We start from the raw sequence: 21,848 nt of genomic DNA on the forward strand, positions 1-21,848 counted from the left end.
GCTCTGAAGACACAGATCCTTGACAAAGGATTCCCACTGGACAGACAATTGTCAAAAAACAAGGAGTTCTCTGAAACACCCTCTCCTTTTTATTTTCAGCATAGGGAATGGCCATGTTCCTTGCTAGCAGAGCATCACTAAGGAGCCTTCGAGGCATGTGCAATTTAGAACATCCTTCAGACTGCTCCATCTCATCTCATGCTTTGAACAACCCTCCACTTCCTTTGCTTCAGCAGCAAGTACCTTAGTGCTATATTATAAATATGTACATGCTAGATTACAGATTTGCAAATAGTTATGTACACATGAAAAGCCACTGAACATCAGCCTTTTCCAAACATAATTCTCTAACTATGGGCACTTCCCAGCTCTAGAAGAATTTCTGAGACGATCAAGATGATATGGGTGAATGGGGTTAGACTAAAATAGACTTCAGCAAGACAAAGTTTAAGCTAATATTCTTTACTCGGCACAGATTGTTGTATCTACTGCACCTTGCAATACAATGCCTGTATGTAATCCCCACAGCCAAAATCAGTTTGTCAAGTGCAGTAAAACAATGTAAATAAGAAAAGGCATACCAAAAAGCTCTGTTTTCATATTAAAGTGAAATCAACACCCTCAACCAGTAGAGATATTCATAAAGAGATAAAACACCTCAAAGCAAAGCATCTGTGTTTGTGCTGCTATTTCATGTCAAGGCAATTACAGTGATGTTATTAGGAAAGATCAGGGAGGGAGCAGTGTTGTCATATAGTAGGAAAAGAAAACAAACCTTTAAGCAATCATGTAGAGCATGCAGAACATCTTAAAGCTGGTGAAGGAACAAAGCTTAGCACTGTCAGTGTATTGATCTGTTCCAGAAGGTGCAGAGTTCTGCACCACTGTGATTGCCTTCCCTGCTGGGTTTAGAGAGGTCTGAAAGAATACAGTATTGATCTGGCCCAGTTCCTGAGAAGTAACTTAGTGATAAACACTGACTCCAGTCCACCGACTCTGAAAGCAAACTGTTGCAAAATAGCACTGCGCTGATGCACGCGCAGCTCCTGTTATGCAGATAACAATACACACTCAACACCAGCGCCCACTGCATTTGTAGCAGAAAAGTAGTGTTGTCCACTGGCAAGAATATAACACCTGAAGACTCGGCTTCTGTTCCCATTTTTTTTTTTTCATTCAAGTCTCATAAGGATTCTGGGGAATGAAGGGTATTTTATTATTTATTCTTCATTCAGGAAATATTGCATATTTAAGGAGGCTTCGTTTTAGTTGAAGCTTAGCAGAAAATAAATCTAAAGTTCTGCATACTGTTTTCCCTCTGTTTACCATTCACTCTAATGTCATGGGAAGACTGAAGAATGTTTCTAAGTTTCTGTTAAAGATAGAAAAACACTCTCCTAATTTATTTCTTGCCTATCAGTTAAGTCTTGTGGATATGTAACATCTGGGCATTCAAGAGAAAGCATTTCTACTCTTAAATCCCAAGGACGATGCTGTCCTGCAGAAGTTCATGTGAGTAATTTCATGTGACAAAAAGGCCAGCATGCACCTGTATTTCCAAAGTCTTTGGCTGCAATTGCATCCCCTTTCTGGTGGCATCATGGCTCAACACCAGTTGCACTAGAACACTGCAGACACAGGCAGGGAAGAGAAAAAACAGGTTTTAAAGCCAGGCTGACTAATGAGACTACAAACTTTAGGCAGCTAAGCTACAAAGATATGATGAGTTGTTAAATGCAGCTCTATAAAGTATTACAAAACCTAAGGGGGGGGGGGGAGAAATCTGTCCCACAGAGTCCTCAGCAGTTGACTCCTGTCCTCTCTTAGGCCTACCTCAAAAAATAAATTGGCAAGGATGAACTGAACCACTTTCTGTGAGATTCTGTCAGCTTGTTGTGACTTTTGGGGTTTTTTTCTGTGGCGATGCTGAAGACTTCTGGAGATTCCTTGAACCTTTATTGCCTTAAGCCTGAATCTCTTCATGGCTGATTCTGATCATCAGCTTGACCCTGGGAGCAACACCAACCGCAGGATTTCCCTGTGTGTCAATGCTGGACCTTGCCCCTGGGAGCCCAGGTTTCCATCTTCCTGTTTTTACGCACAGCTGAGAACCACAGTCACTGGGTCAAATTTTCACAAATCATGAAGGCACTGAATTTCCAAAAGGATTACTTCTGGGATGCATGGGCTTGCTCCCAGAAGGCCCTCGAGAGAACGATTGCCTGTTTTCTCTCTTGGTTGCACAGGTGCATAACCTCACCTGTGTGCCCCATCTCTTCACACTAAAAGAATTTCCCCTCCAGGCTCTGTCAGGTCTGCTGAAAGATGCTCCATCTTTCTGCTAAGCAGACATAGATCTTTTATCACATCATTTCTGCAAACAGTGCACATACATTTTTTATTTTAGGGTTGGTTTTTTTTCTGTTTATTTTTTTCTTCTTTTTTTTCTTCCCTTTTTTTTTTTTTTTTTTTGTTTGCAACTTTCATCACTGAGAAGAAAACTGTTTACCAGACATGGGCACCTGGCTTGGGTTTTGTTTTCCTCTTTTACTCTCTGAATTCAACTCTGTTTTTAAATAAAGAGACGCAGAAGAAGCAGCAGACCTCCTGGGTCAGCCAGGTCAGCCTTCTCTATCGAGCAGGATTTTCCCATACACTCTGACCCCCTCAAGGATTTTATCTAGCCTGTTTTTTGAACACCTCTAATGATGGTGACTCAGCTACCTCACTAGGCAGCTTATTCATCTGTCTAGCCTAATTGCTCTTAGCTTCACTTTGTTTTCCTTTGTACGCAACATGAAATTTTCCTTTTTTATTTTTAGACCATTTCTCTATCAAGGGGGAGAAAAGCAACAAAAAATTGCTGCCTCCAAAAAATCACCATTCCTTCCAGTCTGCAAATATCTGTAAAGTATGGCAACACTATTGTCATGTCTTCCTAATTTATTAGCCTGTGTGTAAGCTGTACATGGTTTGTTCAGTGAAAGGATCAATGAAAGTTAACAGCTGCAGATGTCCTGGCACACCTGGTTTCCTGCAGGAGTAGGGATCTTACCATCAAGATAACTTCACGTAGCTAGAGGAATAGAGTGTCTAATAGTCAGACCTCCACATCTTGAAGAACAAGACTGGGAAAGACAAACAAGTGTCAGGGCAAGTAGACGCTACTTTGGTAAGCATGGACCAAGTCTTCAGTCCTTTCCCAAGAAAACACTCATTTTCTCCAGTTCTTGAATCCAGGGAGCAGCATCAGCAGAGTATTTGGTAAAATAACTAGATGTTGGGACGTTGGGAGAGTTATGCAGGTGAGAAGGACTGAGTCCCTTGTTCCATGAGTGGAGATGTCATTCACCCTCAGAAAGCAACACAGCCTAAAGTCTGTTAAAGGATCAACAGCACGCTTCTCATCAAAATTCGAGGAACTCTGTCAGACAAAGAATTGTAAACTAATATCCCAAAATAATAACATAGATTGCTATCGGCTAGGGCTCTTTCAGCAATAGTCAGTACTCTGCAGTCTGGTGGTTGCATAAAATGGCATAAAGCAGAGGTAGCTCTGCCTGGCACCTGCAGCATGTTGAGAGACGCATTTGCAAGAGATTCCCAGCTCTATCCCAGTTTTGATTTCAGGAAGAGCTAGGCAATGCTGCCTCATACAGGGATGCAACCCACATCCAGTGACCTTCTATCACTGAGCTTAATCCTTAGTTTCAAATAAAATTATAGTGTGGCCCATGATCTTTGCAGGAGTGCATAGTCCTGGCTTACAATACTGATTAGCATCAATGTAGAAAGCTGCAGAAAAGCCAACTAACGAGAGGTATTGTTGTGTATTTTTAATTTTGTTTTCATCTTTTTATCATTTTATTTTTCAGATCATTTTGGTTTAACACTAATTTTTATGCCAAATGCTTACAACCATGCTTAGGTAAGCTAATTCTTCCTCATTTAAAAAAAAAAAAAAAAAAATTACCAGGGCTTCAAAAATTGAACTCGTGTAAATATTAGTGGGTTCAGTTCCACTCTAGAGAATCCATAAAGGATAAAAAGAGAAAGAAATAAGTGATCAGAAGGGAGCAGGGAGAGAGGAGAAAAGGTGAAAAATGAAGCCAAGTGACAAAGGAAAATAAATAAATGGTGGCTGTGGACAGAGGAGAATGCTCAGGTAAAGAAAAAAGCGTCCTACTGCACAGAAGTGGTTAGCACAGCCACTTATACATCAGATGTTTCTTGTAACTCAAACATGAGTACCAGCTGGGTAACTTATTTAAGCACATGCCTAGTTTTAAGATATCAGTCCTGCTAAAGTCAATTAAGTCAAAGGCTCACACTTAAGTGCTTTACAGAATCAAAGTTGCAGAGCAGGGACTTTCCTCCAGCTAAGAGACCATTTTGAAAATCCCCTTGATAAAAACATGCATATAAATTGCTAGGTGTTAGAGTAGGAGGTGTAAGTGCTATTGAAGCGGAAGACTCATAGGGAGAAGCATGTTCAGCCATCCTCCAGCTCCGCCCAAAAACCAAACAAACTCTGAGAGGTTTGTGAAAGCTATAGGACAAGGACTAGAACACCCTTCTGTCCTTAATTTATTTCATGTTAAATAGGTGGCGGATCAAGAGACTGCTTTACATAAACTAGGAAGATGCTCTACTGTCTCTGCCATCCATAGAGGAATGCATGCACAAACTGTTTTATACAACAAGAGAACACTAACAAGGGTCTGATTATTTTTTCCTCTTGTTCTTCAGAAAATTAAGCTTCTTTTCCTAGTCCTGGCATTCTAAGAAAAAATTCAAGGACTGTATTTAAAGCCCCTAAAGGGAAAAAAGTGAGAGAATAGGCTTTTCCACAGCAACTAAATGAGAGAAGGTCAGAGCTGCAGCAGAGTTACTGGAGTGAACAACCTTGATCTGACCAAAAGGAGTCATTTATTTTTAGGTACTCCCCAAAGGTTTTATTCCTCTTGGCTGCCAGGCCAGGAATGTCAGGCGTGTTGAGATGGGGCACCCTGGAAAGTGCTGAGCCTGAAAGCCAGCAAACAGGTTCCGCATGACTGCTGTTAGGTCTGGGAGCCTCCACGGAGAGCTGAACTCTTTGACCAGATAGGTGTGAACCAAAGAGGGGACTGGGTCATTTCTTTTCAAAGTTTTCTTTGCTTTACAAAGGCTTAAAGATTTTTTTTTATTATTATTCCATGAAGCTCCAAACCTTCAGTTTGAAAAGAGGTTTGAAAAGAGGAAATTAAAAAAAAAAAAAAAAAAAATTTGAAGCATTTTCTTTCTACAAATAAACGACACAACAGGGAGAGACCCAGCAGGGGAATTAAAGCCCTTATTCTGACTGATCCAGCAGCATTTTTTTAGGCCTTAGCTAGACTTAAAACAATAATGAAGTTTGTCACTATGTATGTCATAGAGCAGATATCTCGAAACCTCAAGGTTTATAAACTGTAATATCTGTGGGGAAAGAATTGCCTTCTGCTATGGATATACATAACACCAAGTACAACAAGGTCTAGCTCTTGACAAAGGTCTCCAGCTGATGTTGGAATACAAATAACTAATGTGAACAAGATGGAAATTGTGCTCTAATCCTCCCAGTGGCTATTGTATAACAAAATGAATGGGGACCTTCAGAGAAAAGGAACAGAATCATACCCTCTGAACACATGGCTGCAGATTCAGTGTCTGGGTACTGACAGTGTAGGTCCAGCCCCACACCCATTAAAAAAATGTACAAAAATGCTTGAACTATCTTCACTGTTCTGAGCAAACCATGACCAATTCTTTCTGGAAATGCATGGAATATGAATCTGCATGAACGCAGACCCAGTGACCATGTCTGTCCCAGTACAGGAGTCCTCAAAGTCTGCTGTCCATGACCCTCTATTCATTTGTTCACCGCTAGTGTATCTCAGGGCCAGGAGTTTTCTAATGAAGTGAGGACTTTGCCTGATCCTGAGCCCAAATGGGTGAAAAGTGAGCACACTGACAAGATAAACTGTTAACATTAGTCATTCCACAAACTATCTTCCTAAAATTAAATAGGGAAGAGAGATTAATCCAGCCTATAAAACATCATTCCACTATGGCTGAAACTGAAAAGTGTTACACCTAATTGATAGTCATATGAACCTAAAAATAATGTTTGCACATTCACTTTTAATTTTAACTTCACCCAAATCTACGCAGTTTTCTCAGAAATGTATGGACATTTTATTGTGTGTTGTTTGCTTTACAAACATCTGCTTGTTTTTACACCTGTGGCTTGCCCTAAAATCTGCAGTAAGACATAATTTTCCCGATGTACCCATTGCAATTTTCACATGGCCGAGTGCCGCAAGACACATGCCATGAGTCTCAGAGCCAAGGGCACTTTGGGAATGTTTCAGAGGAAGGAGACAACAGCAGTTGCCATGAGTGCCACCATTCCTTGGTGGATGGGCTAAGTGGGACATCCCACCTGTGTATGAAGGTAACTTGAAACCATCAGGAAATTTCCAGGCTAAGAGCCAGTCATGTGGATTAGGTAGCAGCACCTGCCCCAGCACTGCTTTGCTACCAAATGCATGAGAGCCCAAGTACTGGAAAGCCATCTGAATTGTTCATAGCTGTCCTTGAACAGTAATCAGTGTAAAATCTTCCATTTCTTTTATGGGCATTTGATGGACTAATTCCGCAAAATTTAGCAACATTTGTGGCACATTTTCAGCACCTTGGCTTATTTCTATTAGAATAGGATTGCCACCACATTTCTGAATACCTACATGAAATAAGAAAAAGCTAGAACAGCAGACATCTGAAGTGTATTGAGATTCCAAGTTCAGTCTTGAATGTGTAGTTAATAAATTCTTCCAAAGAAATTCTTGCCTAGCCATAAGTACTTTCATGAATCACTCCTATTTTAAAATGCTAAAATTTTCCCTCTGAACTTTGTTTTTAAATGACTTGATTGTGCAAGATGCAGTATTACAAACTTCTGCTGGTTTATATGAAAATTAGAAGCATTTATCCTTTGCAGAAACACCAGATTTTAGCAGACAGGACCACTTGAGTGCATCAAGTAATTTTTCAAGAGTTCTTGCTAGTCCCTTCTGATAGAAACACTGTAAAAAGTCAGTTTTGAAGGGGAACAGCAATTCATCACATGACTGAAGAAGCGGTGATCAAAGGTCAGTTGCTAATTTTGCCACAAACCTTAGATATAACCTTCAACAAGTCATTTAATTTCTGTATGCCTTAATTTCCTACTTATGAGCTAAAGCTAGTATCCACCTTTTTGCTCTATCCTTTGCTTATAGAGACCATAAGCATTTTAAGGCAGACCTTGCCTGGGACTCCACGTACTACAGTGGTTGCTACTACAGATAGCAACCATAGCTCAGAGAATTTACTGAATGCAGTATTTTAATAGACCTGTAGGGGATGCCTACAGCTCAGTTCCTAGTGCATGTTTAATTCCTGGGAAAAACATGCAAGTTAAAAACTGGAGTGGGAGGGTTGAAAGGAAAAAGATTCCAATTATCAAGTAGTCAATCAGGTGGCAGAGTCAATCAGGAGAAGCCATTCTCTTTCCCTTCCCCAAAACAATGTAGGTGGTAGTGCATCGAGTCTTCAGATTGCATCACGTGATGCAAAGCCACAGTTCAGCTTTCTACATTACTAATAAAAGGTTAAGGTTTCAAGCTATTTTTTAATTTAGATCTGTTGTTTGGTAATTGGAATAAACATCCAAATTTGAGCATCAAATTTCTCATTAGTTTCACATCAATACCTGTGCTGAAACTATGGATCAGTGAACTGAGTTTCTTACTGCCCAAGTGAATTCATTAATCATTCTCTCCTAAGATGGGCACATAAGCAGACAGCTGTTCTAAGCAGCTGTCTTCTGATAAAACTCCTAACATGCATACTGCTTAAAAAAAGCCCCAACAAACCACACACACACACACACACAAAAATCTACCTTTTCAACAGTCTGCTGTTGTCTTAACTCAAAGATCTACCTGCACTGAGAGGTCTGGCAGAGAAAGGAACAGGATCCCCACTCAACAATGCATTCCAATTTGTAAATGGTCACTTTATGGTTACAGACAGAAAGTTTTAAAACCATTAAGACTTAGTTACCACTTCTTATCTGGGGTATCATGAGGAAGAAGAAATACAAAACCAGACACTGATGAATGTATTCAATGAACAGGTATAATCTTAAACCAGATGCAGCTAAACTTTTTTTTCCCCGTCTATAGTTGCATAGACTTGATTCCTCATCCACCATTCCTGTTCTTCTAATAATAGATATTTAGATTTATTTTCATATACCTTGATGGACTGGGATGAGATAGGCATTATGGTCCACATTAGTCTCCTATTTTCCATTAGCCAAAACAAGTGCTTAGGTAACTGGAGCTTATCCTATTTAAATATATGCAATCAGGAAATTTGAGATTGCCTTGATGGACCATATAATATTTCCTTTAGAAGCTCCCTGATATGCCATCGTCTACAAGTTCATCCATACAGCAAATGGTCTCACTGGGTAACCTTTCCCGAGTTGCGTCACACACACAAAAGTAAGATGAGACCACTTGAAAAATATATAAACAAGGACTTTTGAACCGACCTTGTCCAAACTAAGCAAGAGACAGGAAAAGCATGTATAAACACACCTTGTAATACCTTGAAACATTACAAAATCTTTGCCCTATGTTAAAAAGGGTATTTTATATATTTGGTATAAGGTGAAGTTTAATAAAAATAGTTTTTATTTTATAAATTGCCAAAGCTCTACTTGCCAAAATTGTAGATTTGTAGAAGATTGCATTAACAGAGGCATTCAAACATATCTGGAGAAGGAAAGAATGTCTTTTTGTTGGGAAATAAGCTTGCTGGCTGCATAAAGTGCCATCAGTCATTACAAAAATAAAGCAGTAAGATGAAAATAAAACTAAAGAGTGCATGTAAGCACCCAAGTCCATTCTAACTTCAGCGGAAATTTGGACCAAATATTTATTCAGTTAGTTCATTTGGAAGACTGTTACTGACCACTGTACTGAGTTTGGGAGATTTCACACACTCCTTTGTGTTTTACCAGGAAGCTCCAGATCGTGGTAGCAGTTAGAGGCACATAATGGAGGAGCTGGGCTGATACAATAGCCTGGCATTGTTCCCGAAACAGTTTGCTATCAATTACTTTTTGTTACTGGGAATTTGGAAAAAGTATAATCTTTAACAAGGCAGTATGTGTATAGTGATAAAAGGACATTTCAGTTTCCTCTACTTAAGTTAGTATGACAAAGTTTGTGGGAAGCAGCAAAATCTTTAATATCTCTCCTTGCAAAACTTTCCTTGATCATATCTTCAGACGGGCACAGCTATGATAACTTCATGAAGTTACAATGAGCCACCAAGTCTGAAGAAGCCATGGCTATCTATCAGTGGCAAACATGAGGGGACCTGAGAAATTTATTTCCAATTTCTAAATTGTGTAACCCAGATGACTGAGTTGCCTTCAGCGAGAAAAGAGAGGGATAACAATGAATTGCTTCTTTGGGACAGTTCTCCTGAGTAAAATCAGCATGATTCAGACCACTTCTGATTTAAATAATAAAATAAACTTAGTTAGTGCCTTGCATTAAAATACTGCTTCGCAGAGGCTTTCAAAAAACTTCAACAAACAAGAATTATTTCATCCATCCACCTTTCCAGGACATCAACATTTTGATCAGTTTAGATTTTTTTCCTCCTTGTGCAAGCATGTTGCTCGAATTTCTGTGACTAGAAGATTTCACATTTCATTATGACTGGGCCAATTCCCAACTCGGTTCTGAATAAGAGCTTTGCCTGAGTGCACACAGAAAGAGACTGAAAACACTATATTATATTTCATATCCCCTGAAATAATCAACCCTCATTCTCTTACACATAGAGGAAATTTGGATTTTGTGACCTCCCTAATCATATTTTCCTTCCCCCAAATCGTAATGGCTGTAGAAGGGTCACCACGATTTAAAAGACATAAATAAAGGACAGCTGTTCAGAAATGGATCATTTTCTTTTTTGGTATTAATGATGACTTTTTTTCAACTTATTGCAGAAACTCTGCATTAGAAAATTAACTCTAAAAGTAAACATTAGCTTACAAAAGCCCTAGTAACGCTGGTTTCTGTGACAGAACACAAGATCCAGGAGAAAATACTTATATGAAAAATAGAAGTAACTGTCCTGAACCAAACAATAGTATGCTATGTTTGGTTAAAACCTACAAAGCTCAACTGTGGTTTTCAGAAGATGATCAAAGTACAATTTCTCATCTCCAATGAAGTCAATAGCAAAGCTCACATTAACTTCAAAAGGCCAAATTCTGACGGCTTTACTCACACTGAATCATTCTTTATTTCATGTGTAGTTCCACTGACATCAGTAGACGTATGGATGAAGTAACGGCTACTGAACCAGAATAAAAATATCAGAATTGACACAAAGCAATTAAGTTGGAATATATGTATGGCTTTATGACTTAATTCCTAGGTACAAGTGGGGGGAGATAAAGGTAATTTTGTTCCATTTTCTAAGTTACAACATTATTTTAATTTAAGCATTTAACATTTTTCCTTCCTAAAAGGAAATGCAGACCTTCTTAGATGCTGATACTCAGACAATTATCTCTTGACAAATCACCTGGAGATTTTTTTTTAAGAAACAATAATTCACTCGTCATCTAATTCCCATTAAAGTAATAATTTGTAAAAATGAAAATTACTTTGATAGCTTGACCAAAGCTTGTATCTATGGTTTCATATGTACAGTAGCTTCCTGTATGAGGTAATTGATCAAAACAGTTTTCAAGAGCTTTAGCTTTAAAGAAAAATGCCAGTATCAAAGGATTTAGTGACATCATGCACAGCAGTTAAAAACGACTCTGCCGCCTGTTGAGAAGGTAAGACTCTGCACTTGGACTATTTAGCCCCTTAGCTGGGTATCACTCTAAGCACCAAAGGACAAGGCACAAAGATGAAGAATAAGCTAGCCTGACCTCTTCCTAGCCCAAAAAGCCTAATAATTTTAACCATTTTATATGGTAAACAACTTCCAGCTCCCACCTTCATCTCTGTCATTTCCTCCCTCTCTTTTACAAAACATGTCACACTTCGAGGTTATTGTTGTATTAACAAAATTGTCAAAAACTCCCAACTGGGATCTATGCCCATTTTGCTAGGTACAGTATAAATAGGAAGAACATCTTGTCCGGGAGCTTTCAATCTAAATAATAAAGACAGACAATCAGTAAGATTCCATTTTAGAGATGGGCATCTAAAGTTTGGACAGACTGAACTGCCCAAGGACACAGAAGACACCAGTGACAGCAGCAAAAAGTGAAACCTTCCCCAAACAAGGTCCTTTTATTAAGAATGCATCCTATCAAGACTTCTCATAGGGTCCCAACCAGGTGACACTGCTCTAAAGCAAATTTTTAAAAAATCTTTCTAAAGGTGATTCTCTCCTTGGGCAGTCAAGCAGTGCATGTTTAGGCTCCCAAACATAAAGGATCCTGAGAATCCTGGGAATGAGAGAGGGGCAGAAAAGAATGAATTTCCTTGCCTTTCCTTGCCTTTCCTTTTTATTGCTCACACTAATGGAGTTTACAGCTTAGAAAATAAAAATAAGCACAACACATAAAACCATATTTTGAAAAGGATACAAAGTGTATCATAGCACTATACTAATCCTATAATTCCTTAGAGAAGCAAATAACCTTTTCTCTTGATATAGGCATCAGGCATTGATCTGTCACACTGTTTGTTCTAGCAGAGCTCCCAGAGGTGCATTCAGTTTGAAACGTTAAGGCTAGTTCATTAGCCGTCCCTAGCTCGTTTCTCTGAGAGAATCAAGATAATACTGTGGTTAGTTAATGGCTTTCTCTTGTTTCCCCTAGAGCCTGCCTGTCTGAAGCCTGCAGGCCCAAGAAGCTTTCTTTCCCCCTTCCCTTCACTATTAGTCACAGCTGGTAAGGCTTGCAGGAGCCTGGATTGTTTGAAAACAGCCAGATCGCACAAATGTTTAAATCTCTCTGCTGCAAACCACCACCTTGGCCCCTGTTGTCAGAGAGGATTGCTCCTGCTTGCACAGCAGTGGGGAGATGAGGGATGGAGGGAAGGGGAACTCCTGATGATCACGCTACAAATAGCTCTCATTCTGAAAACCATCAAAATTTAAAAAAAAAAAAAAAAAAAAAAAGGAATTCTTGTCTCAGGGAGCTGCTGAGACACACTATTTCCTGGAAGGCAGGAGGAAAAAATTGACTGGCTGACTTTCTCAGGGAGCTGCTCTCTCCAGAATCAGGCAGGCGATGTCACCCGCCTTGCTCTCAAGTTCTGTTGTTTATCATCACAGCTTAGAGGTTGGATAGTCACAGGCAAGAATCTCTCCCAAGAGCCATCCCACTATCAGCTCCTAATGGATGAGCATCATTCCCTGTACTTTTGCTTTCTGCTTAACACATTGTCCCTCGTCATTGTCACGTAATTACTGAAACAAACAACATGCCTGCAGAGGTTCCAGCTAAGCACTGCTGCTAACGTCACAAGACTAAATGCGACACCTTAAAATACATTTCTCTCTCTTGTTTTTAGCTCGCATTTAGGCTTTTTAAAATTAATATCTGATTCCCATGAAAGGAAGACAATGACAATGTTGACGAGTGTCAGGTATCTCCAGGCAGATGCGGTCCAAGTTCCCTTTACAGGGAGTAATTCTATCAATGTACTTCAGTGCTGATCGGCAGTATCCCCTGCTATTCCGGTGCCTTACTCTTTTATCTAGACATTCAGCACTCATTGCTGTGTTACCAGACACTGCCAGTCATGAAAGACTGCATGATGATTTTATCTGCCTCCTAGTATATTACCCATTGGGGAACAAACTTAGACTTGTAAATGTTTTCTCTTACCAGTACTTTAATCCAGACATTTAGAGATACTTTTGCTCAGCAAGCAAATAGCACCAAGCTATTTACAGAAATCCTGCTGAAGTTAGCAATAGACAGGGTGATGACCATCAGATAAAACCTAGACTGAAAGACAACTGTTTCATATTGACATGGGATTTTTTTTTTTTGTAACAGTAAGTACACCCCCTCCTTACAAAATATAACCTCACAAAGAAGCTGCTCTTTTGGATACAGGTTTATGAGACTGCTGAGTGAGCCTAAGTGTGGACTGTTACCAAATGGAATGATGCCTCCCCATCACTCCCCTCCTCTGCAGAGGGTGCTGGTGGTTTTTGCACTTTCTTATAGATGGCGTCCAGAAGAAAATTATTTATTTCTTTAGTTGGGAGAAATTTTTGCCTATGTAGCTCTCTGAACCAACACTGTAGGGGCCACTGAGACCTGTGCTGGCCCAAGGGAAGCAGCAGCTAGCTGTCAGATTGACTCAGCCACAGACAAAATTTACAAAGCCATGTGTCTCACACAGGTCTGTAACACCTCTCCACTGAAATTTCATACAATATGTACTATAGCCATGGAAATAGACCAAGAGATCTGACCCAATCACAAAATCAAGGCCTCTCTTTAGGCATTCATACACCAAAATCTATGTGAAAGCTGAATGCTAACAAAGAGAGAGGGAAGAAAAGGTTTCCTGGAGAACTCTGAGGGCTACAAAGTCAGAAGAAGGTTTCTGTGTCTGAGTTACAAAGAAAAGCTTTCAAATAGTAGCTGTTTAGTACCTGATCAGAACAGAATTAGAAAAATAAACTTTGAAATAATGAATGTGGCGTGTCCTTTTTTCAACTGCTCTAAGTTTTGCCCTTCTCCCACTGGGTCCACAGCATGCTGCTGGAATGCTTTTGTTACATCCAGAAATGACACTGCACAGCAAAGGCACATAAAGCAAGGTAAGAACTCCTCTGCCTCCCCAAAACAAAAGCAACAATGAAAGCCAACAAGACAAGAACAATGAAAAAAGAAAGTATTCTTTCATCTGTGGATAACACTCAGGTTCTTCAGAAACACACACCAGAGAGTTTTCATGAAGAGTCATACCATGATATTGTTCTATGGCAAAATACTGTTTAGTTTCAGATATTTCTCCTTGTTGTAAATCCACCATAAAACATGAAAAGTGTACATTGGTAAGGCAACTGTGTAACTCAGTAATTTGTCCCTTAATCCTACACTCTCAATTTCATGATCACCTCAAATGACAAATGCTGGGATCCACATCAGCTCGTGACCTCTCAGACAATTTCCCAAGGAAGTATCTCTTCCTTCCCACACCCCATTCAAGGAACCCATCCACAAGTTCAGCATTTTATCAGCAGTTAAAGTCAATCAGCCTTTGAAGAACCAGCCCAGCCTGCAAGTTCTTACAGGACTGAAAGCATTCCTTATGAATTCAACAGGCCTTAGATCTACTATGGAGAAATACTCGGATCTCTGCAATTCTTGTGTTAACTTCAGCTTCTCTTTTACAATGCAATTAGTCACTGACTGCATTTGGTTGGGTCTGTGTTCCTTCTTTTGACATAAAGGACTATGCCTTTTTCTCAAATGTCTGTTGATTAAACAGTGTTGTTAAAACCCAAGTTTTTAGAAAGTAGTAGAGAGTTTAGTGTAACTAGACTTATTTTCAAGGTGAGCTAAAGTTGTCATATATTTTATCAAATCATTATTGAGGAGATGTATTAAGGAAATGGATAATGCTGTTTAGTCATCTTTGCTAAGAGCTCCATTTTCTATGGATGAAACATGCTATTAATGATCAACTATTATTATTTTTATATCCTGCTTTATGACACTATGTCTTGCTTTAAGGCAACTATTTACTACTCTGAGCACTTAGTAAAAAGAATTATCATTCTTTGCTGTCTTTTTTTACCAAAGAAGTGAAAGGAAAGAAAGTTACAATTTTGAAGAGAATACTTTTAGCAGAAGAGATTTATGATCACTGTTAGCAATGGTCCTGTTCATTTCTTATGAAGATGCAGAACTCCTATGATACAAAAATAGATAAATAGTTACTGAAAGATAAACTAATCAGTGACCAAAATGATTGGAAAAGCACTATTTAACAAAATAGTACAGAGCTGATCTCCCCACTTAAATCACTGGAGATATCTGACTATTTATCATTCATTTACAACTTTTTTTTTGGTGTAATTTGGTATATCACATCTGTGAATACTGAAAGTGATGCAAGTAAGAAAGAAAATGCTGTCAGGAAATCCGTGCACCTTTTAGAATAAAAACAGAACATCCTTTCATTTGCTCTAGGGGCCACACAACATAACGTGGCATTTTTCCTGCAGAGTCTGTGATCAAGATGCTTTTAGAAGATCTCAATTTGTGACAAAATTTAGGAGAGAGAAAAAGTTCAGAACATTCAAGTCACTCGGCAATTCATTTTCAGATTTGATCTCTTCTTGTGTTTTAATGAATGTTGAAATTTAGCTGAAGTCACTAGAAAGGACACGAGCTGATGCTTCTTTGGAAGAAGGCCTTCTAGCAGAATACTAGCTTATGACTTCTTTCCGTGAAGTCTTAATTGGTTAGGACAGAGGATTTTTTTTTTTCCCAAAGCAAAACATGTTTCCCCGAGTGCTCCAAGAACAGTCACTAAAAAAGAAATCAACATGTAAAACTGTAACATTTCTAACACTCCTACATGACCAAAAGGATGCAATTTTAGAACTGTGATTTGGAACCTACAAACATTTTAAACATTTGTCTTGTGGTTTATTTGTAAACTAATGAGTCTTGATGCTGCTCCCTATGCTCATACTGCAATCTGTTGTTGGCCTTTTTGCAGCTTTAAGATCTACACTTTGGAGAATCACAGGGGGTGTTGGAAAAATAAGCCAACAGAAGCAGCATGATCAAATTTCACTTTTAACTTTTGAGGAACTAAGATTAAGTAGCATGTGTTTTTATTGCATGAAAACATCCTCAAAACTGTGGCACTGCAAGATGGATTAAGATCGGCATCTCTTTTTCCTCAAGACCTTCCTAGATAAAATAGTCTGGGCTTTTTCTTTTTTCCTAAATGGCAGATTGCCAATAGCTAATTTAACATAACAATGGAAATAATCATTCTCACCAATTCAAGAATTTGTAGTGCTGTATCTATGGCAAATGTATTTAAGTGTACTGCTAATTATTTTTACTTACTGAAGGCAAGAACCAACAAGGTTCTTTTGCAGGTGTGTAACCTGGGAAACTTAAGTGTGTGCTGCAGTATTGGAGACTAGATGCACTAGTGTATTAAGATCACAAACTTCAAAGGGTTACATGAGGGAGGCTAATTGAAGAGTGTTTTTACATAATCTTGTACAGTGTATTTACTTTTGCTTTTTGGGATGTAGATGTTGCAGCACTGTATGCAAACTTGTAAAATAAAACTTGTAGTGTCTGTAAGAACTTCATTTCACATATGACCTTTTACAGTAATTGGATCTGAATTATAATCAGTCACCTGAGTCCTGAAATAGATAAAATAGTTTTTTAATGTTAAAAAGTTTTAGCCCTTCGTTGATTATCTATCAGTGCTTACAGTCCTGTGAAAATAAGATAAATGAGAAATTTGGTCTCTAATTAGACTTCACTAGATTTACAGCTTTTAATTTATACGCCAATGCAACTCAGGCCGGCACTAACACAGATAGAGATGGAGCCACAGTTTTCAATTGATTTAACAATTTAATTGCAGCATTAACATCCATTAACATTTAACTAACCTTTTAAACTAACCTCAGGCACAACCTTAAAGACTAAATGAAGTAAAATTGCATATAAAAAGGTACTAACATACAGCTGTAAGAAGCGAGAGTGAATCTTTAGGGAGATTTAGCATTGCTTCCCCACATCAGCAGGAGGGAGTCTGTTTTCCTTCTTGCAAAATTCAGTAGGAAAGCATGCTCTAATTTATAGGAAAAGGAAATAGACACATTTGATGGTTATTAACTCTCATTTATATCTTCTTGTCTATACGTGATGTTTAAAAGATACAATATCCCTTACTCTGGTCATGCACTAAAGAACAATTTTATTACTCAGAGAAACAATATTCCTGGATTATCTGTGATAAAATGTGATGTAAGGGAATATAAAATAAGCCACTGAAGTTTGATATGAAATGGAAACGCCATATTTTAGAAACAATGGGCAAATAGGGCTCCTGTTTATGTGGATATAAATCTAAAGCAACTATGCTGAAGCTGTTGAAATTACTTCAGGTTTACCCCTGTGGTACCACGAGAGAAAGTCATAGAAAATAAGCACAGTAAGTGCCTGATTTATATCTGTATTGAGCACCCCAAAACTCTACTTTGAAGCAACAGGAGCTGCAGGTGTTCGGGGCTTCAGCAGGGAAGTCCTCAGAGCCAGATCTGTTGTTGTGAATCTTTGTTCATCCAGTCCTATGGCAGTTAAGGTCTGCTGAGGGGCTAACTCCAACACTGGGAGAGCACCGTGCACAGAGGCCATAAATCTGCAGTTCAGCGTTTACCATTGCATGCAGTCATAGACTACCATTAGGGCTGGGTCAAGATTTAAAGGTCTTTTATTTCTGACATGGATGACAAACAGGAGTTTTGGGGACTGTTTAAAATGTCATCTAGGCATTCTCAACCTATATTGTGCCAGATCTGACATTCTCAGCAACATCTGCATAATCCACAGACACTGTAAATTCATACGACGTTTGATATTACTAGCTATTATCTAACCCATATTCAGAACCATTGCTTGCACAAATAATTTCAGCGTGTTCATTGAGTGACTGTGTAAATGCTTATCAGTACGCCTGAGTTTCACAGTCAAGCTCTCAGCTAACCATGCATGTGCTGTTACCATTTCTCTGTATCTAAATGGCATTTAATATTAGCCAAGTAATATCAAAACATTAGGATGATAACTTGGAAATTATCACAACCTTGTGTCTTTTGATTGCAGTGATGAGTATCACACATGTATATCTTGACACGCAATGCTGTTACATGCAGTGTAATATTAATGGTCCAAGGAGTAAGAGTCTCCTAGCAGTACATGTTGACAGTACATGACTCCACTGGAATTATTAGCCATTCCAATAAGCTCTCTGCCACTACTGTTTGACTACATATATCATCAATGTATAAGGTCAATGGCCTGGATATTAAAAGCATTACAATCCTGTGCATTGATACAGCATAGCGTGCCACTTGGATGGGGCTTTCAGGCACCTTCTTTGAATTCACATTGCCACACTTGAGGAATATACCATACGTATGGAAAGACCCTAAAACATCTGTTTTCAGCTCCTCCTCAAACTCTGGTGAGTAAACTGTAGGTGGGTAACAAAAAGCCAGTATTTCCAGTGACGTTTCTTTTTTCGCTTTTCATTAATGCACAGTTATGGCTACTGCTGTATTTCATAGTAACACCACGAAGTCAACAAACTGGTTTAAGTATTTCCAATAAACTATCTGGATTATGACTCCTTACAAGTTATGTAATGCAACACAAACGTATGTGGTGGTACCATCCTTTTTTGCACTGTAAAAATAAATGGCATGAAAAGAGAATCATAGGAAAGTTCAAACAAATTTTTAAACATAAGCATCGACAATGGTATGAATACTTTAGAGAAAACCTGAATCACCATAGGAAGCACTGTTCTATCTTCTACCAAGATCTTTTTCTAAGGTTAGTAAAAGTTAAAGGTTAATTTGCTGTATATCTCTGTGAATACTTGCTAAACTTTACCACATACACCATATCCGGTTTCTTATTTTACTGAAAAAGCAACCTTTTCAACTATAACATGCGGATCCATTGATCAGTGTTCATATAGCAAAAATAATCCCCCCAAACATCAATACAACTTTTTTTAAGCTGCCACTTTTCTCTCTATGCATCCATTGGAGGTCAAATTTCCAGGATATGCATATAACTCCAAGTAATAAGACATTAATCTTTTGATCAATATTTTTTCTTTTGAACTCAGGGTTATGCTCATACTGCTTATGGTACATTTCCAAAATCAGAACTACACAGCTTATGAACTAATGGGCTTGAACTTTGTTGTATCTCTAACCAAGGGTATAAGCACTCATCTGGCATGACAGTCAGCAGTTCTAACTCCTAAGTGATAATGAACACCAGAGAAATAGTATGTTGTTTGTGTTTATTATAAAATGTGAACATCTGACTTTCCTTGGTCTCCTATCATCTGCTCTGCCCATCTGCCTCTAGTTTCTTAGGCTCACCACTTCAGTACTGCAGCTTCTGCCATCAAAAATAGGACTTCCATCTCTTTCTGCCTCTACCTCTCCATATCTCAATTTTGGATGAAAACACCATCCATGCATATTCTCTCCTTGTGTTTTGAAGCATTATTTAACAATGTAATTATATTATTTTTAAAATAGATATTTGAGTCCATCATTCGCACAATGTTGCTATATAAAAATAAAGTTTTGCTTTAAAAATTCAGAAATATCAACCAGTATTCAGACATTTAACTGAAATCCAAGCACGAAAAGATCACCTAAGATCTGTATGGAAAATCAGTGAAATTAGATGTTTTATATGATTAAATGGCAGATCAGCATACCAAAAAAAAAATAATACCACACCAGTATAAAGATTTGTAAAGCAATAAACATCATGCATGTGCTAACAGGAAGATCAATATGAACTTACAGCTTTTAAAAGTAAAAGTAACCTACAGGAACAAGCTGATTTTTCAGATTTCTTTCTTTAAAAAAATCATTATTTACTTCAAATCCTCCCCTACATTAAAACCATTTTAATATCCCTTCAATATCCTGCTATGCAGGGTCTCTTTGATGGAAAGCTGCTATATGCCTCCCATTTTCTCTGTAGCTGGTTCAAGGGATGTAATCAAAGGATGCAATCAAGGGATGAGGTCAGAACCATCCTGTTTTCTGCAAACTGGAAATTATCAGCTGATATAATAACATTCATCCTAAGTACAACCCTTAGGCTCCCTAGGAGTTCCTAGAAGACTGCACTCAGAGTGGGAAATGCAGAAATGGTATTCAGCCTTCTTTTCAGCCATCAGGGTAACGTAGCCTACAGTTTGGTTCATTTGCCAACCCATGGTCATCTAATGCTATTTTAAGATACTCTGGGTTTCACACCTGGCCTTCACACATGAGTTCAGAAGCGTGTGAAACTCCCATAGGTCCCACATTGTATTTTCCAGCCCCATGCAGGTCTTGAGTACCAATGGCACCTCTACAAGTTTCCCTTTCTTAGACAACTGAATTGAATGCTTAAGAGCAAATATGAGTTCTTCTGGCTAAGCAGGATTTTATCACAGAATCGTAACAGCTAATGATAAATGAAATGGGGAGAGCAAGTCTTTAGTCATCCTCCTTATTTTGCAAAGCACCAGCATTTGGAAGTGGGATGTGTCATAACAGGATAAAGCCCCGTGTAAGAATGCCAAATATGTCCTCCATATATACATGAGCATATATATATATATTTACATATAATGCGAACCAGCAGCCAATTAACAAAATACTAGGGAATGAGTCACTGAATCAGACAGATGACATCAGAGATGGAGAGGCCTATTATCTTATATATCCACTCTTCTGAATAGCCTTTGCATTGCTTTATTTAATTCTTCGTTTTCTCTGCCATTAAATACCCCTGCTGATTAAGTTTGCACAATCTATCTCAATTAGATTTACCTCACTTTCCTAGTCAATTCAATGCTTAGTCTAGGTTTCTATAAATGAATTCTGGCCACGCAGCAATTGCTTTTGGAATTAACTAAATATAATTATACTGTAATTTTGAGACTGTAATAACAATGTAGTTACACGTAATCATTGTATAAAGTTATGAGTTACTGCATAAAATTTATGTTCGTTTTGATTAACATATTAATACTTTTTTTTTGAATCATAAACCACATGGACTGTATTTAGAAATTAGCTACAAATCTCCCATGCCTTAAAGTAGTTTTTAAAACTCAATCCACAGATTACCAGCAATGAAGGATAGGCAAAGACACCACTCTCAAATTGTCCAGTAGTTTCCATGGTGTCACACTACAGATTCCACCCAGAAGTGGTTTTCTTCAACTCTGGCAGCAGTGCATACTGGAGGAGCCAGAAAATATGTTCATAAGGATTACATAGGTATAATTCAGGATGAATTGCATGATTCAGGCTTCATGCTGTGTTGTGGCCAAAATAAGCTTGGGTCAGCCTGTGAAGAAGATAGGGTAGGGCAAGGTGACTCTGTAGAAACTTTCTATTCTCTGGCTTCCGCAGGTGGTTGGAGACATGAGCTGCTCCTGACAGCCACATGGTAAACTCCTTCAGAAAGCGAGTCTCATTCTGTGTTCATATTGTGCTTAACATAACAGGACTCATACCATAGCTGGAGAATTTAAGTAATATATATTTATTTATATAATTTAATAATAATTTAATAATTAATAATAATTATCAAAAACTACCTAACTTTAGATTGAAGATGTGTGCTGTAACATGTTTGAGTCTAAATCGGTGAGCTACAACACCATTTCCCACATTTTAGTTTTCTAGACACAAAAAAAAGAAAGAATGAATCTGACAGGAAATGTGAAGTTAATTAGCTGTATGTCCTCAACCTGGTGTTTTTAAAAAGTTCCCAGAAAGAATTCCATTTTTCCTAGAAAAGATGTGCAAATATGACTTGTCTGCAAATCCAATTAAAGTTGATAAATAATTCAGTTCAGGTAGCTCAATATTCAAATTGAAAGCCAGCATCCAATTTGAGGGGGGAAATAAGCATTAAAAAAACATCTTGAACACATTGTATTACATTGATACTTTGCAGTACA

The sequence above is a fragment of the Strix aluco genome, chromosome 12, assembly GCF_031877795.1.
Source record: "Strix aluco isolate bStrAlu1 chromosome 12, bStrAlu1.hap1, whole genome shotgun sequence".
NCBI classification, from domain to species: domain Eukaryota; kingdom Metazoa; phylum Chordata; class Aves; order Strigiformes; family Strigidae; genus Strix; species Strix aluco.